The sequence below is a fragment of the Hirundo rustica genome, chromosome 6 (genome assembly GCF_015227805.2).
Source record: "Hirundo rustica isolate bHirRus1 chromosome 6, bHirRus1.pri.v3, whole genome shotgun sequence".
NCBI classification, from domain to species: Eukaryota; Metazoa; Chordata; class Aves; order Passeriformes; family Hirundinidae; genus Hirundo; species Hirundo rustica.
Genome location: NC_053455.1, coordinates 15,595,686 through 15,614,934, shown reverse-complemented (window position 1 = coordinate 15,614,934; position 19,249 = coordinate 15,595,686). Strand labels below are relative to the sequence as shown.

General features: G+C 42.3%; 1 protein-coding gene across 5 annotated transcripts in view; it reads right to left on the bottom strand.

Moving 5' to 3' along the window:
• BTBD7 (BTB domain containing 7) overlaps window positions 1-1,309 on the bottom strand; it is a 51,871-nt gene extending 50,562 nt beyond the window's left edge. For all 5 annotated transcript variants that reach the window (XM_040067238.2, XM_040067242.2, XM_040067239.2 and 2 more), the window contains exon 1: window positions 1,207-1,309. The gene's annotated coding sequence lies outside the window, so the exon portion shown is untranslated. The remainder of the gene's footprint in view (window positions 1-1,206) is intronic.
• Window positions 1,310-19,249: the final 17,940 nt, after the last annotated feature.

Below are 19,249 nucleotides of genomic sequence, written 5' to 3'. Positions count from 1 at the left end.
TCTAAGAAGAAATTCCCCTCTCTGCACCAGCCTGTGTGAAGGACACTAATACAGAACTAGGATGAAGTATTTGAAACAATAAAGGAGAAGCTTAGAACACTGATCCTCTTCCCTAAGATCTTTCAAACAAAGAGGATATAAAGCTTTACCTTCTCAAGCTTTTCAGTGTCTCAACACGAGTTATGAGGTTTAAAAATTTTTTATTTGAGCTTCTGTTTGTTTTTTTTTTTTTTTTTTCCCTGCATCTCTAAATGAAAACGGAGCATGAAGTACGTGGTAAAACCCGAGGTGATCACATACCAACGGTGTATCTGCCAAACACTCTAAATTTGTTATTATGTTACACTACTTTGAAGCAAAGTTTCGAGCGATGCTACACTGCCGAAGGTAAATTCTCACACAAACTATCATTGCATCAACACGTATTTTATTATCCTACTATCGTATTTTATGTTAGCACTCGACATGTGTGTCATCTTTCACCCAACGGCCTCAAATGGGATGGTGGGGAAGAGCAAGTAGAAACACGAACAAACAGAAAAGCACTTATCCCACTGGCAGCAGGAATATTCCAGAGGCACGAGCGAACACATCACCTACAAAGCTCCCCAAGTTTCTCCGGGAACACCGCGGTAACACCTGTACAGAGAGGAGCGGGACCAAACGCCACAGATGCCGGGGCAGCGGCAATCGCCGGGCCGCGGGCACAGCCACGGGACGGGCTGACCGGCACGGCGGAGCCCCGCGGCCGCTCTCGCACCGGAGTGACACGGGCGGAGCTCCGCGGCTGCGGGAGCACGAGCCCCGCACCAGCTCCTGCGGGAGGCGGCTTCAAGCACCTCTCCGGCCCCGCGGGGAGCTGCGCCGGGGCGGAAGGGAGAGAAGAAGGGAGAGAGGAAGAGAGGGAAGGGGCGGCGAGGCAGGACCCGACAGCGCGGACAGGCACAGCCGAGGCCGCTGCTGCCCCTCCGGACCGCGGACCCTGCGGGCCGGGAGCGGCACGGGCAGCAAGGCTCCTTCCCGCGGCGGGGCCCCACGGAGCCGCGGGCTGGCAGCGGCTCGGCGGGACAAGCTGCCCGCAGCCGGCCCGGCAGGGCGCGCACCGAGCCCCGCCGTGGGGACGTCGACGGTCTTGCCCCCTTCCCTCCGCCGTCGTGACACCGAGCCCGCGTCCCCCTCCCGGCCCGGCTCCCCGCGGTGCCTCACCTCCGGCAGCCGCTCGCCGCCGCCATCCTCCCGCTCAGCGCCGCCCGCTCCCGCCCGGCCCCGCTCCGGCCGCCGCCATTTTGCTCCCGAGCCCCAGGCTCGGCCGGGCAGCGGGAGCGCGCAGGGCGCCTGCGCGGCGGCGGCGCTGCGGCGCGCGAGCCACGTGGTCCGGGAGGGCGGGGCGGGGCGGTGCTGAGGGGCCGGGGCGGGGCGGGGCGGGGCGGGGCGGGGCGGCTCTGAGGGGCGGGCCGGAGCTGAGGGGCCGGGGCGGGGCGGGGCGGGGCGGGAGGCGGTGGCCGCGGGTGCCGGGGGGTCCCGGTGGGTCCCGGTGGGTCCCGGCGGGTCCTGATGGGTCGGGGACCTCAGTGCTTTTCCCCGCACGGCCAGTCTGGGCTCCTGCGGAAAAGCCGAGCCCGGCGTTTGTGCCCCTGCCGCGATCCCCTCTCCAACGCCGCGTGCACTGCCTGCTCTGTTTGACACGTCTCCCAAGCTTGTTGCCATGCCCAGATGCAGAGGTGTCTGCGATGTAAGTGGTGTGTCTGCACATGTTCTTTGTCCTTGAGACTAAAGTAAGCTGCTTATGTTAAGCCCGTGTCTGTCTCCTTGCTTTGCCAAACTGCTGTGAGCTTGTTAGAGGCAGGGCACGGTCAGATTCCAGTTTTATTGTTCTTACTAGGAACATGTACTGCCCACCTGGAAATAAACTCCCACCACCGTTCCAGCTTCTGATGACCTCTCTCAGCATGAGAAATTAGTATTTCACTCGTCTAGGTGAAAATAGGTGCCAGCAGTAAAAATGCTTCTAGCTGTTCCCAGCATTGCTGGTATCACGCCGGCTGCATTCAGAGAAAGGTGCATGTTGATACAGTCTTGATCAGCGCATATTTGCTACCTTGTCTGTAAGATCACTGTTTTCTAAATCGGTGAGAGTGACCAAAAATACCTGTTGGCATTTTATTAGGACAATAAATACTCTTAAGTGAACTGAACAACTTGTGCCCGCTAAAAGAACAAAGTGCCGTGTGTCTATATATGAGAAGGTCTGAGAAAAGTTCCATACATGGGCCGAAAATTTGATTAAATCACATGTTAGAAAATACTCAGCAAGCTGAAAGCCACATCTATGGTTCCTGGCTGGTAAAAGCAAGCTATGACTGATTACATCCCCTCCTGATTCTGCTGACAGTCCATTTCTGGAGGGAAGCCTCCCTCCCACTTGGCATCCTGCTTTCCTCCATCTCTGTAATTAACTTGCCTGAATGCTGCCGACCTCCCTAACTACCACTTGGCACAGCATCCCATAGTGCTCAGCAGCTTACCAAGGGGCTAGGGATAAAACAGCTTCTAGTATATTTGGCAATGCTGTAGACTGTTTTCTTACTGATTTCAGCCTAAAAACAGAGGAGAAATGCAGTATCATGTGCTCCTGGGGGTTTTAACCATCTTAGTTATTTATGTGTTTTCTGATATTGTAGTATACAAGAGCATCACCTTTACTTCCATATCTGCACAGTACCAGAGGTGTAGGAATTTTTATCACTGGAATATAATTGCTGAAGTTCATGCTGTCAGGGTTATGCTTATATCTGTTCAAGGGGGTCTGTTTCTTGTTAATGGGATGTCTTTGCAAGCTGTTGTTGCTGTTGTCATGAGAGCTCATAAAACTGACTGGTGGGCAGAGCTCAGCCTCTTTGAACTATTGCCTGCTAGAGCCTTCCCACCTTTCTATTTCAGTCTCTTTTCTTGCACCTGTCCTAAGCCTGCTTTGCATTTCCTGCTATTAGGAATATTCCTGGTATGGAATGCCATATACACAGTGTCCACCTTAGTTTTATTTTACCCTATTTTTCTGTAGAATTGTGTTACATATGTTCATATTGCCTGCCTAGACATATAAGGATTTAAATCTATTACCTCTGTGCTAAAATATTTTTAACTCAATCCATTTCTCATTCGGGTCCTTATGCAATTTGAGGAAAGGCTGAGCCACCAAAGTCAGGCAGCCAACAGAAAGAAGCAACTAAAAATTAAACTGCAGTAGTTTTAAAACACATAGAACTGTTAATTTAAATGTATTTGTTAGGAGAAAGTGTCACAGATGAAGTTCTAAAATATGAACAGTGTGAGACAACCCCAGCCTCTCTATGTCTTTCATGATTTACGGTATAATTGTTAAAATTATAGCAGTGGCTTGCTGAAAGCAGCATAGAGATAAGAACAAGTTGAAGCTAAATAAGAAATGTTCAGGTCACAGAGTTCTTAGAGTGAAGGGAAACAATACATGAGCTTGGTTTTCAGGTGAGAGGAACCAGTTATGAATTTGCTCCCAAATTTCTGTTGTTAGGTGAAAAAGACCAGTCAATTCTCCAGCAAACCTGGCTCATAATCTTATAGGTAATGAAAATGAGAAAGGAAAAGAAGTCTTGCAGGCCGAATGTTTGTTTTGTTAGTGGTCTTTTTTAGTATTCTAATACCATTAACTAGAATGTAGTCAAAATGGGTGGTCGGATTAAAGTACAAAGATCTTGCTCTGCAATAGTCATCCTTCTAGTAGCTAAAATAAACCTTCTTTCTTATGACTCAGAGACAAACTGTGTGTTGGGTAACAGTTTAGGGGAGATATCTGGCAGGTTGGAAGGGAGGATGGCTACCATGTGTTTTCTTTTACATGAGACTTTAAAGCATAGAGGTCACCCCTTGACTGTAGCACACTGTCATTGTCTTTGAGGATTGCGTGGTCTCATGGACTAGACAGCTGGGAAGAGGCACACCAAAATAAGCTGACTAACTCCTTCTGCCACCTGGGATCTTGGTGCAGAAGACAGGTACAAACCTTGATGTGGAGGAGTGGGAAATGGAAGCTCATTGCATTTACATGCAGGTAATGTGTTTTCTGAGATGAAAGGATAGGAGAATCACACAACACCCCCATAGCATGTGCACTAGCATCACTTCCCTGATCATTTAATTATAATCCTCACCCTGCATTCTGAGAAATAAATTGATCTTCCATTTTTATCAGGATTGAGATATATTTGGCTTGATCAGTTTAAAATAATCTCTTGATGTCCCAATGAGTAAAACCTTATATATGCCTTAAATATTGTAAAATGTCATCTCCTCTTTAGAACATAGAGCATCTGTCTGAGCTGCACAATGGTTCTCAGTACCTCTGCTCATACAGAAGGATTACTGATATCAGTAAGTAATTTATAGAAGTCGTTGCAAAAACATGAATAAAACACTCATACAGTGCTTTATTCATGTTTTTGAAGGGACTTCTTTAAAATACTTACTGATGATAATCCCTGTACTGATACATTGTATTTTATCTACAAATGCAAGAGTGTTATGAAAAATTGATTATGTGCCACAGCTTATTAAAAATAAAACCAACCCCAATGTATGTTGTAGTTCACTTACCCTCCATTTTCACTAGGAAGATCAAGCTTTGAAATGCCCTTTGGATGATATTTATCAGAGTTTATTGAAGTGAAATATACTTGAAAAAAAAACCCCAACTGGTTCATTTCCATTTCTTATTTTTTTGTCTGTGATTCACTTCCTAGACTTTGAGATGTTTCATTTGATTTCCATTCCCAATGTGTACCGTTTGTGATTATTAGTAACATTTATTGGTGTGTTGTGTGGGGGCTGTAATCAAACCCAGGGTCCCTCTGTGCTGGATGGTGTGCCAAACACAGATTACGGTACATGGTCTAAAGAATTTATCCATTAACTGCAAGATGTGATCATGGAAGGTACCTCCTGCAAACCAGTGAGAAAACCAGATGTGTATAGTTTTCAGTGAGAGCTGGGTCATGCCCCATGTTGCAGAAGGTACTTCTGGGTGCCATCCTTACTACAGAAATAATGTCAGTTGCATGAGTTAGAAAATCTGGTTCTGTCTTCCGGTAAATGACATGGTTTTATTCATGACCATTTCAAGTGTAACTTTCTGCCATTAGATACAAAATCTTTAGAATCCAGTTTACCCTGATTTTTTTATTTATTAGTGTATTTCAGTTCAATTTTACAGCACTCAGGGAAGTGTATAATGGCTAAAGAAAAAAGCCCAGAATATTTAATATATTGTCTGTTCATTGGTAACTGATTGACAATAACTGAATGCTCAAGGGCTGAAAAATGGATTGAAGACTGAAGCTTATTTTTCTAAACAGGCTTCATTTCTATCAGTGGTATTTGTGAGATTCTGTGAATATATAGAACTGGACCATAACAAACTCTTTAATGTTATTCTTTGTCTGTTGTCTTTCTTACTCCCTGAGCTTTTCTCGCTATCTAAACCTACTTAAAAATGTTGTAGATTGTTATTTACCATACTCATACAAACATTGCTCACACATTTACAGCAAGTGACAGACCCTCAAAGAACAGGATGCAGTTGACACACCAGCCACAGCAGCTGACTTTCTGTAACCAGTGAGGGCAGAGCAAGACCTGTGTTCCTTATGTGAAATAGGTGCTGTGGAAGCACAGCAGTGACATAAATGCTCTTTCTGCCATGGTTTTGCTTGTTCTTTCAATCACCAGATCTTCACACAGAGACTGAGTCCTGTGTTCTGGCAAGAGAGCTGAGGAAGGAAGGTGAGGGTAAAGGATTTTGTTTGCTGCTAGCAGAAGAGAAGGAGGCTGCCCAGGGGCATCTGTGATGAGGGCCGCCATGTACCTGGGATCTGCTATGAGATCTCCGCCTGTACTGTGATGAAGAGAATTCCCTCTCAATATGTGCAGGGCAAAGCTGAAGGGCACAGAGACACTTTGCTTGTCTGAGGAATTGAGTGAGGTGAGATAGCTGTATCCAGCTAGAAAAAAGTACAAACTGTTACTGTGAAGATGTTAAACAGGGCCTGGCCCAAGCACGTGGTAGAAGACGTACATCAGGGGCCTTTGAAGAAGCACAAGGGAAAGAAGGAGCATCAGATTCCAAGGTAAATGGGGAGGCCTGGAGATAAGTGTCTGTGGAGCAACCCGGCACCTTAAGAAATGATAGGAGGGTTGGTGGTGGTTTATGCCAGGAGGTTAAACCTTACAGAATTAATGGCCTTTGAAGTCCGTGAACTGACAATGCTGGGCAGCCCGTGGCCATTACATTTAGACAAACCTACATTGGGAGGTACAATCGAGATCTCAAATTAAAACACACAAAATTAATTGGCTTGCCTGTGTGACCTTTATGTAGCTAACTTCTGCATGTTCACGGGGAATATCTCTCGCTCTCATCACCAAAGCATTTCCTAAAAGCAATGTTACCTTATTGTAAATCAAATTTCATTTGGATTAACCTTTAGTTGGGTCCTTAAAAGAAGGTTGTTATGTGTACATAAGGGGGTTGGTTGTTGTTACTGATGTTGCAGTGTGACTGAGGTCTTGGTGAGGGTATAATCACTCACCCTGTGGCTGCATTCCTTGGTAAATGCTCTTTGTAATTTCTCAGTACAGAGAAAGATGCCAAACCCAAACCACTGATGATGATGGCAAATTTATACAGCCTTGGCAGTATAATCCTGCACTCCTGGTCTTTTCCTACCATGTAGTACTTATCAAGTGATGCTTTTTTCTCCCATTCCTGTGTGCAGTGTGCACAATGTAAGATGTCTGTGGAATGAGCAGTTACTCAATACATTGATCTCTCCTCACAGTTCAGTGTGACACCATGCCTACTTTGCAGCACACTTCAACCTAAATGCAGAGTTGCTCCCTTCCTAAAGCCCTTTCTGTGGCACCTGAGTCCTTCACAAGCACTAATGAATTTTCAAGAAGCAGTTGCTACAACCACCCTGTAGATTACAACGTGAGGATTGTTATTCTGTAATTATGAATAATTACAGAATTATTCATGTGGAGAATCTGCTTGCTGTGGGGGCTCTGTTGGGTGCCCAGGCCCATGTGGGCTCTGGGCAGCACTGCAGCACCTGCTGTGCTTAGAACTTGTGTCCTGTTCTGTTCAGTTGCAGCTGTGAGCCTGCCCTCCTGCAAACTGGGCTCCAGGATTTCGAGTCAAGCACTCAGAACATGAGGAACAGACAGCTAACCACAACTTATGAGAAGTTCAAGTAATAACTGATTATTACACTGTTATTCTTTGGCAGAGGCAAAGTTGGATCCCCAGGAGAGCACTTAGCTAGGAGACAGTCATTTCTCTTCCTAAAATTTCCTGCTTTGTCCCATCTGTGCCTTCCAAGTTCTGCAGTATGCTGACCAAAGATTAACATATGGACATTTTTTTTTTAAAATGTGCATCCCTGATTTATACCCAGAATAGATTCATCCTATAAATCATCTATCTGTTTAGACCCAGCTATGACCCAGTTGGATCTGGCTGTCATAAAGTGCAGTTACTGATGTTAAAAATAGTTTTCCAGTGGAACTTATATACAACTTTTTATTACATAGCATCCGTTGATTTTGTAGCACTGACTGGAATTTGTCTATGTATTTAATGTATGGATCAAATAACAAACTGATTGGGAAGTTCATGCCAGAAAGGTGATAGTAGATCAATGGGAGGTACAAGAAGTAATAACATGCGTATAAAGCCTGTTCAACGAATCATAGAATCATAGAATCAATTAGGTTGGAAAAGACCTTTAAGATCATTGAGTCCAATTATTAACTCAGCACTGCCAAGTTCACAATAAACCATGTTCGTAAGCACCTCATCTGGACATCTTTTAAATCCCTCCAGGGATGATGACTCCACCACTGCCCTGGGCAGCCTGTTCCAGTGCTGGATGACCATTTCAGTGAAGAAATTCACACACAGAATCTCACAGAGAATCACTTAGGTTGAAAAAGACATTGAAGATTATATACTCCAACCTTTGACCTATCTCTCTTCTGTCAGCTAGACCAGAGCACTAAGTGACATATCCAGTCATTTCTTGAACACTTCCAGGGATGGTGACTCCATCACCTTTCTGGGCAGTAGGGCATTCCAAAGCTTAGCAACCCTCTCTGTGAAGAATTTTTTTCCTGAGATATCCACACAGATCATCTAAGCCCAAGTCCTGGCCCTGCACAGAACAGCCCTGAGAATCACACCATGTGCCCGAGAAGTTTGTCCAAATGCTTCTTGAACTCTAGCAGTCTTGGTGCTGTGACCACTTCCTTGGTTCTTTGTACTTAATTTAAACTGGTAAGCCTCCTAAGGAGCTGCTTGATCAACAGTGGATGTTATTACTGTCCTTGTTCTACTGTCTCAACAAAGAAACCTGGATGATGAACCTGTTATCAAGCTGAGTAATGTCTGGACCAGACTGAGTGGGTCTGGTTTTTGAGAGAGGTTGTGCTAGAAATGTATTGAAACAATCAATCATTGTGAAATCAATCATTGTTAGTGAAAGAGAAATGCTAACAATATCTTCAGATGCTGGAAGGTTTTGGCTAGTGAAGCAAGAACAACAGGTAGAGTAGCCAGTGGTCAGGGTGGGAGGCAACCTTGAAAGTAGTCAACATGATGGAGATCTAAGCTCCTTAAAGAGAGCTGAGCATGGTAATGGACTGCTCTCCATCAGCAAAATTTTCCTAGTGACAAATCTAAATATTCTTTACTGCAATTTAAGTTCACTACTTTTTGTTCCGTCAACAGCAGGCACGGGAAACAGTTGGTTATTCTCTTAGTCTTTTCAAATACTTTTATTGTACAAGTCTGGAAGACAGTCACCTTCCCCCTCCTTCTGTACTTAGACTAAATAATTCCAACTTCTTCAGCTTTTCCCTGTGGATATGTTGTGGTTCTTGGTTGTTCTCCTTACACTTCTTTGTTGTCTTTGTGATTAGGTTACAACTTTCTTGAAGTCCAGGTCCCAAACTAGATGCCAGATTGCAGTACAGGTTATTCCAGTAGCATGTGCTGTAGGGGACTCCTTCAAATGCTTCATGATGATGCTTTTGTGCATATCTCCCAATATTTTACCTTCTTGTATTTTGTGTGATCAGTTATCCTGGGTGCAGAATATTCTGTCCTTTGTTATTTGTCTAAATTTTTCCTTGTTCATGTTGTGTTGCCTGTGATTGAGACAAACTGGCTTCCTTACACACACCTCCTGTTCTTTCTCCACTTTGCATTAGTGCAACTGTGCCAGTCATGTTTTTCTCAGGGCGGACAAATTTTCTGAGACTTCTTTTCCTCTTGGTCATATTTTCCTTAGGACCTGTGTGATTTTCATGGAAAGCAGACTTTATTCTGCTGTTCTTCTGCATCCCTTAACAAAAATGAGGAGCACTTACTTCCTAGTCTCAGCTACCTTTTCTCCACATTCTCAACCAGTTTCCCTCTACTGCTTGCAATCAAATGGAAAGTGAGCTCTCTTCTACCTGTATTCTATGTATTCTATGTGTTCTACCTGTATTCTATGTATGGTGTTCACCTCATCACTAAACATCTTCTAAGAGTTTTCTGGACAATCTGTTCTGTATATTTTTTTTTTTCCTTAATAAAAATGCAGATGCTGAATCTCCATGGCTTACTAATTTGTACCTTTGACTGATTCTACAAGCTGGTCTCAAAAAGAGTTGTCTGCATCATCTGCCCTGTGACACCACCCTTGTGCATTTTCTTCTTTGCCATTATGCATATGTTAATATTATAGTAAATGGATTATTCCTCTCTCAATTGTGCAACTTCAGTAGTAACTGATTTATTGTATTTATGATTCCCAGCATTTCTTGTTTATTTCCTGTATTTCTTGCATTAATAAACAAATATCTGAGGTGTTCAGGAAATTGACTCACTGTCCTTCACAGCCTTCTTATGACCCTTATGAGTACAAAGCAAAGATACCGATCCCCACTTCTCGAAGGTGGACTGAACATCTATGCAGTAATTTGTAGAACAGTGTTTCAGGAATCCAAGCTCTTCTGCTGCTACAACTTATGCAGACAAATGTTCATTTTCAAGATGTCTTTCTTACTGTCTTGCCCTTAAATCCCAACTGGAAGAATAAAAAAGGGTTCAAGGTGACTCCCCTGCTGCCTCACCCTCTCTCTTTGCACCTTGCAGTTACTACCTGTCCCTTCAGTCTTTCTTCTAGAAGTATCCTTGGCACTCACATGGATGAAGAGCATGAAGAAATAACCACTAAACTGGTGGGGCTTCTAATCTCATGAAGACCCAAGTCCTGGAAAGAAGGAAGCTATGAAGCATTGACTGAAGATACTTTGCCTTTTCAGACTGAGAGGTGTATAAGACAACAGTGTTGGTCGTTCCATGTGTGGGATTGACCCGTTTTGCTTCCTGACAGTAGTAGTGCTGATGGTGCCAGGGGGATTGGCAATTCCACACCAAGCCACAAAACATTTCAGAGATAAATGAAATGTTATTGACAGGTTTTAGTTCAGAAGTAACAGTTAATGAAAACCTATGACTCCTACGATGAGACCTGAGATAACGTTAAGGGTGTTAGCAGTGTCTCATTACGACAGAAAAAGTGCATGGAAAATCACACAAATACTGACACTGAGATTCTGATGAGTCTTTTAAGTAAGAATTTAAGATGAAGAGGTCCTGTATGAACATAGTGGGATTATATTATATTCATGGGTTAACTGCTGGAGGTGGGGGACTGTATCCCTGGATCATCACAACCAAGGATTAGAATTTGCTGGAGCAGCCCACAACGTATATGGAATGGGTAGTACTCACATATCCCATGAAAAGCTTCGAGTTAACAGCCAGAGTTACAACAATTGCCTGAATGAGATGATTGCTTTGGAAGCCCCTTTAAAATAGAAGTAGGTTTAAGCTGTGTCAGATGTAGTTCTATGTTGAATGATGATTCAAGGGGTTTTGTATGCAGAGTGTAGGTGCAGATCTGAACAGATAAAGTGAGCCCTGAATGCAGTAAACTGAAATTGATAGCACATCACTGTGATTTAAATTAATAATGTGCTGAAAGTCTGGTTTTGCTTACGTTTCAAGATTTTGACTCTGCTTTCCTTTTTACCTTTGAAGTTAATGTTCACTGCAGAGTGATGCTCATTTTTTCCCAAGCACTTTCATCCTCTGCCTCAGGCCATCCCATGTACATGAGAGGAGATCTGTGTGAAAGGTTTTTTCAAATCCCTCCTTAAAATTAATTTCTGCTATGAATCTTATGATAAGCTAATGATAAGCTGCTACTGTTTGCTGTGTTGCATGTGGTGTTCACCTCATTACTCACCACTTTCAAAATAAAGGAGTCTAATGTGCCAGAAGCTATAACCTTGGTAAGACCAGTTCTGCTTCTGTAGACTTTTGCAGCTGTCTGAGGATGTCAAAGCATAATCCGGCTGTGAAAATGGTATTTTAGGGTAAAGATAAGCCTCTGGAGCTTTGTTGGGACAGTGAGTTCACCAATTCCTTTTGTGATATTGGAAGAAAAAAATGAATTAATGTCAGATCCTGATAATTTTTCTCCTTGGTGTCTGATTCTCCTCCAACTTCACTTTCTAAAGAGTTTCTTTATTTGACCTGTTTAGATTCTAGCATAGCTCCTGCAGTAGTTTGTATGTTGCTATATGGATAGCACCCAGCTTTGTGGCATAACATCGACTGGCAATGCATACCCTCCTGAATTACACCTGTGCTCTGGAGAGAACAATCCAGGATTAGGCACGGTGAGCAAGTCTTTTATTAGAGCAATGGAACTAATGCAACCAAGCTGTTACATCACTGCTTGGGGATATTAACCTAATCCCAAGAGTAGTACAGATATTTAGCAAGGTGTTGGGCATTTCTTTGCTGCACACCAGAGGTGTACTCTTAGGTTCCTACAGGTAATATTCACATTCAGTCCATAATTCTCTGCAGGCAAACTTTTGAGAGTAAAGTGAGTGTTGCAGGCAGAAGGTATTACCTTTGACAAAAATGTCAAAGACCACCAACTGAAATGGATGGCCTGGCTCTGCACTGGACCCAGGATTACAGTATCCTTGAGAGCTGAACATGGCAATTACTTTGTGATGCCTACCCATAGCAGCAGAAAAAGCCAAAAGATTATGTGCGCTTGAGACCTCATGAAAAAGATACAATGGTGATCTTAAAAGCAGGCACAGTACATTTATGCAAATTGGACGAATGGGGCTACTGACTGGCTTGCTTTTGCAAGCCTCCAGCTGATAGCAATCAGCTATTGGGATAAATTTTTTATTGTCTTGTCCAAAATCCAGTGTATTGAACAATCATACCATGGGTTGTCTCCTCCCTCTGTCTGCATTGGCCCAGTGCCACAGTTGTACAACGCCAGTTTATACCAGCTGGGACTCCTGACTATGATTTGCTTACTCATCAGGTTCCAAGGGGAAAATATAAATAGTACTTAACTCTCTTACTGCTCTTTACAAAAAACCAAAAAAAACCCCCAAACTAAACAAACAACAACAACAACAAAAAAACCCCAAAAAACCCAAACAAACAAAAAACAAAACAAAACAAAACCCCAAAACCAAACCAAACCAAACCAAACCAAACCAACAACAAAAAAAATCCACAAAAAACCCCACCCCAAAACCCAACCAAAGCCTCCCCCCAACAAAAACCCCAAAACAACAAGCAAAAACCCACCAAAACAAAACAAAAATGCCCCTACAAAAACAAGCAAAAAAACCCCCAAACCCAAAAACAAACGAAAAAACACCACCAAAGAGTCTCATGAGTCTCATCGACATTTAAACAGAAGAGAAAAGCTAAATACTGTCCAAGGTAAAGCACTGAAATTTTGGTGTCTCAAGGAAAAGGGCAAAAATCTGATATTGTCCCACTAAAATAGATAGAAACACTCTCACTGGTGGATGTAGGATAAATCTTCAAATTGCCATAAAGGTCCCTTAGGAAATTCAAATAGCTTTCAGAGGAATTCAGCATTTCATTGCCTCCACCAGTGTTAGCAATATGTTGATTATTTTTGTGATTGCAAATAAAGGAAGCAGCCAGTTTGGGTCTTCACCACCTTCAGAAATATCTCCTGTAAAAACTTGCAAAATGCTCAGCTTTTCTCAAGGCAGTTACTTTGTATTGAATGTGAAACAGAATCAGAAGCAGAAAGCAGGATCCTCCTCCTTGTGCCTGCACCTTCTGGGAAGCGCCTTTCAGTGTCTGGAGGGTCAGGCTGTTGTCAGCCCCCAGCACACCCAGGAGCAGCCAGTCACACAACACTGTACCGTGCAGAGGTTCAGACTTTCAGCTGGGACTTTGCTGCATTTAGCCGTGCCAGAACTGTGGGAGAAATCTTAACCTAGTCATGTTAAGTAATGCCTGTATCCCAGCTCTCACACCATTGACTATTTGAGCTTACAGAACAAAAATGTTGTGTACTACATACAGCAGCCAAAAGCACAACAGAGAATATCTGTTGTCCCAGGTTTCAAGCAATTTTTAAGTTGTTTTTCGTGCTATTTAACAAGTGGATAAAAATCTTATCCTGCAGCAGAGCAAAACCAGAGCTAAGTCGTTGTACACCCGACCAGCTGGAGGTAACCGAGCCTGCTTGGTATGGCACAGTGAATTAGTGCCATCTACAGCGCGAAATGGGTCTTGACGATGGAAAGCTGTCAGGGGTTTAAACTACACTCAAATCAAAACCTCATGCACAAAAAATTACCTTACAATTTAAAACCAAATAAAGACATGATTAAAAGCCAGAAGAAATGAAATTAAAAGCTTGCTATGTATTAAAATAGTAATAGAAAAATTAATATATTTGAATAAAAGTTTTGCTCTTGAATATGCTTGATCCCAGCATAGATCGATGTATTCATATGTTATAGAAATTTTTTTCTCATCTCATTTATTTTTGCTATAGTTATTTAACTGAGCTTGAAGTAAATAACAAAATGTCACCTAGTGCCCTTCTTAATAAGCTTTATGCAATAACATGTTAAACCTGCTCTGGGTCCTCTGGTGTCATTGGTATTACTTACTTACAGTTCAGGAGGAGAGAATCTGAACTCAGTTAAGTAAATTCCACATGGTGTAGTTTTCCTTGCTAATGCAGTTAATCAAAACCCAAGAGCATGTTGCCCTTTTGAGGTGCTGTGCCCTTGACCAAGGCATGTGAACATTTGATTGAGCTTTACCTATTCCCATAGGAAGTTGTCTCCATTGTCTCTTATGTGCTGTGTTCAGGCAGTAAAAAAGGGGGATTTTATGATAATAAACTGAATGATTCACTTCTTCCTCCCCTTGTACAGTCTCACAGCAAGGGGACTGAGCCTGATTGCTCTTCAGCCTTTACATGCCATAAATACAATTTGGATGGAGAATGAGTTTCTGACAACTGGATGTGGAGTTATCCTAAACTCTTACACAAATTGGCAATCAGGTTCTGAAAGCAAGAGCAGCATCCCAATTTCTGCACCTCAGTGCCTAAGTGGAACCTCCAACAACAATCTCTGAGAGACACCAATAGAGATTGACTTCTCCATTTGCCACTACTGATATTTCTAAAATTAAATGGACCTGAGAATAGGAACTGAAGAAGCAGGCTCTGATCTCAAGGTCCCCCACAACTTTCCTCACTGCTTCCCTCTCTCCCCTTCCCTCTTTGCTTGCATTTCTCCTCAGTATTTATATGTCTTTGCATTTAGATCCATTGTTTTCTTATGTCAGTGATATTATGTCTATTGTACTTAGGGTAGTACATGGCAAATCCAAGGACATACTTTTTCCTTTTTTTTATACATACTGTGTATAACAGACTTATTAAATGTTGAAGCAATACTTGCAGTAATATAATGTACCAGCCATTCTTTCCAGGAAATTCATAAGTGTTTAGAAATACCCAGTCTCATTGATCAGTATGGATACTGATCGATCCATGCAGAGAGCCCACACCAGTTGTGAAAACCTTGTTTGATTTTCTGAGCCTGGGATCAGTAAGGCATTGATTCCTGCCATCAAATTTAATCAAGTTGTCTTTGTCAGGAGCATAACCTCTCTTAAACTCAGTAGAGGAAGATGGGAATATGCCCTGTAGATTAAGATTTTAGGCGCACACTGGTAGAAAGGGTAGATCTATACCATTGAAGAAATCAGAAACAATGATAGAAAGAATTTATGACGTCCATGCTCCTTAGATACCTCGATAAAGTCTGGAGGATGAATTCACTAGAGACAGGAGCTGAAATGAAGGACACTATTAATATATATATTTTTTTCCTTTAAAGTCAAAACAGCTGTAGCATTATGAAGAAGTCTGTTATGTCTGTGTTCAAGGACATGAGAATTAATCAGCTGTTTTTCTTAGAAGGATTATGTTGAAGAAATACCTGCTTTCATTTTTCCTTCTGCTCAGAAACAACCTGTAAAATATGAAATACTCAGTAAGTGCTCAAGGCAAAATGCCATTTATAATTAGCTTGAAAATGGTTTGTTTATTCAAAACACAGTGATGACTTCAGTGTTATTAAGCCTGCTTGGGCAATGCTCTTGAGCAATATATATTCCAGATTGTTAGTATGCAGCATCTGATCCCAGCATTTGGTTCCTCTCTCTGATACATTCTAGAAATTCAGGAGAAACTTCTCACAAGGGAATGAGCTTTCCCTCTCTTGGGAAGGGGAGCAGGGCTGAGCTCACTATCCACGATGTGTGCCTGGAGAGCCAGGAACGCGCAGGTCGCGGCTCGGGGACACGCGAGATACCCTGCCTGGGGTGTCCCCTCACCTTGGCCAAGTCCCATCGTTGCATTAACACCCCCCCCCCGCCCTTGCAGCCGTTTCTTCCAAAGGTTCTTCTCGTGCAACTTGAACAAGGTTAAGGTTCAGAAAGAAAAGGTCATGAATTTATGGTATAACTCGTCTAGATTGTGTCTCTTGCGAAGCGTGTTTTCTGTCTCTAAAGAAGCAGCTCACAGCAGGGTCACCACCAAATCCTCTGTATTCTACTATAATTATCATTGAATTGCAATTTATGGAAAAAATATTACTGATACCAGGCACATTTATAAATGTCAAATGTATTTCTTTTTATTGAAGGCCGTTTTTAAAAAGGCGTCCAAGTAGCAGAAATAGAATTTATTTTCTTCCAAATATGAAATTTATGCAGGGCAAGTTAAAATGTTAGAAATTTCTCATTAAAAGAAAATAAGGCTCAGCCTTCAAAAAACTTCAAGGTAATTATAGAGTACTTCATTTTCAAATTAAATTCTTACATTTCAACATAGTTCTAGAGGTTAGATACTACAATCAATACAATTGTCCTAAATTTATGTCGCTATAAGACTCATGTTTTGAATTCTTCTGTATCTTCATGCATCTTTAATCTTTTATGACAATGATAGTTCAGAAATTCATTCATTCCTACTGAAAGGTTTTCTGTGAAAAAGCAAAGACAATCACAACTAGTCTTTAGAATATAACATAAAGAAATTTATTTATGAGAGTATTATTATAGGCAGACCAAGGAAAGTTCCCACAAAACACCCAATGGTTAAAAAATTTCTCTCCAATAATGTCATTGGAGCCATTTTATCAGGACTGTGGATCAGAAGATTAGTGATAATGAGTGATAATTTTCAGAGAAATTTCAACATGTGTTTAGATCTGTATGTTCTATTCTCTTTAAAATAAGGATTTCAATGTTTATATCCAGGGAGGGTTAACAATCCTCTGTTCAGCAGGCTCGGTTCCCCCAGATGATATTCTGAAACCAAGTACTATGAAAAATAGCATTAACTTCCAGTATTGCCTTCCTGCACACTCAACTCACCTTTAAAAATAAAATAAACAAGTAGTCTCACACAGAAATCGAACTGCTGAAACAGCCTTACACTGTTATCTACAATCTTCCCCCAGGAGCAAATGAGGGAGAAAATGAGCTACAAAATCAGGGGGTGGCGCTGTCTCTGTGTGTTAATTACAAGTGCTTTGCACTGGCACTAATGGGAATGTTATTACCTGTATCAGCATCCGGGTGGCCAGAGAACCTGCCCTAGGACCTGCCCTCGCAGCTAAGGTGTGAGGAAATGGTACAAGCAAATTAACAAGGGACCTCAGCAATTCAAAAGCAAATTATTCCAATGACAGCAGTCTAAAGAGCAAATACTCTTAAAAGCAGGGCTCTTAAAGAGTGAAGGAGCAAGGAACCACCCTGTGGGATTTGGGAAAAATCTCACCTATGCTGGGAAAAATACAGAATTTATTTTTATGATAGCGAAGAAGAAGAAAGCACATAGATAAACTGTGCCAGGGGAGCTTTGAAGTCCTCCTGCCATTCTGATGGGACCAATAACAAACCTAGGAACAGCAAAAAGCTTTTAAAATCTAAACTTAACGCGAGAAAACTCCTAGTGTTCACAAGTGGTGTATAAGTACTGTCTGGAGGGTTGGCAATGCGAGTATGGAGGAGGCTGAGCGTCCCCAGGCACTGACTGAGACAGACTGAGTGAGAAACAAAAGGGCCAGTGCTGAGCCAAGAACAGCTGAGCCTTTTGGGGGACACTTTTGACAAATATTGTTCCGTGCCATGTGAAGATAGCAGTGCTCTGGCTGTCAGTGCCAGGCTACAGCTCTGTTCTGAGCTGGGGCAATGGTCATGGGCAAGGGTGGTTTGCATTTACAGCTCGGTTAGTGGAAGGTAAGTGAACCAAATACATGCAGGAAACATCAAGATGACCACAGCTCACAGCTGAAGTGCAAAAAATAGATTTATTCCATCATCTCACTGGCTGGAGGATTCCAAAATCAAATGGAGACACATGTGCTGCTAAGCTCATTTTAGCAGGGGTAAAGTGTGGCTAGGCCTCAGTCCTTTGTTACAGAAAAAAAAGGGTCTTGGACATGCACAAATCTTCCCCCGGCTGTGTTTTACAATCTCTGAACTTCTTATTTCCCTTCCCCCTTATGAAAAGGCTGCCAGCCTGTCTGAGGAATGCTGTTATGTTTGTTAACAACACTTTGCTATCTGCGTGAGAAAGCTCTTCTATAGCAGACAGAAAACAACCCAAAGTGAACACAAATACATGAATTTTCTCACACTGAGAGAAATATCTCCCAGTTGCAAGGTTAGTTTTTGAGCGAAAACAATTCTAGAAACAACTTGTTTTCCTCTCTCCGGAGGAGAGGTTCCGAAAGCTGAAAGATGAGAGCCAAGCACAGCAAGATTAATGAGAGGCACTGTTGCTATTGTAGGACAGCGTTTGATTTAATTTTAATACAGGAATTAATGCTCAAGTAGTCTGAGCAGGAGATAGAAAGGGGAATCTGAGTAAGAATTTGTGAAGTTTCCAATCCTCACAACTAGGAAAGGAAACTAGTAAGGAAAAAGAAAATCAACATAGGGAGCATGAAACACAAAAGCAAATACCCAAAAAGAAGTAGCAGAACTCAAACCCTATTACTTTAAAATATCGTGTATCATATATCTGGGACAATCTCTCTTGCTGCTGGAGGGTCTGTCGCAGGAAGTTTGCTTGCTTATGGTTATCCACTGTGTGCTTGGCTGCTGTTGCCTCAGCTGATGAATATAAATCAGTCTTTTGCTTTCTGGTTACTTTAGACACATCTTCCAGACGTATTTATTTATGGATAAATTCTGTATTTGTTACAGAGAGATAGGATATTTAGTGTTTGGGGAGAATTTACAGGGAAATAAAACAATCAAAAAACTCCAACTTGTCTCACCCTCCATAAAATCAAGCAGTTAAATTTACAGAGATAAGAAAACCACAGCTCTGGCAAATGACATGCCAGATATGTCTGTTTAATCACTGATCCACCACAGTTTGTGTCGACTTCTAACTCTTTGTTCTTCATGCCTTGCTAACCTATTCTGGACATTGTCAAAAACCCTCATGCTGAGACTCTCCTGACCATCAGTGTTTTTGGAAGTGAGCTTCAGGGGTGTACTCTGATGAGAAGGATGCTATAGTTACCCAGTTCAGGATTTGATAATTAAAAGCAAGAGGAAACACAGCAAAAATGAATAAAATACATTTAGAAATGAGTAGGGAATCTAATAAATCACCTGTTTACTGCAGCTGAGTAAAAATCTTCATGTCTGCATATAACAGGCATAGAATTCATCTCTCAAAAATGTCCATAC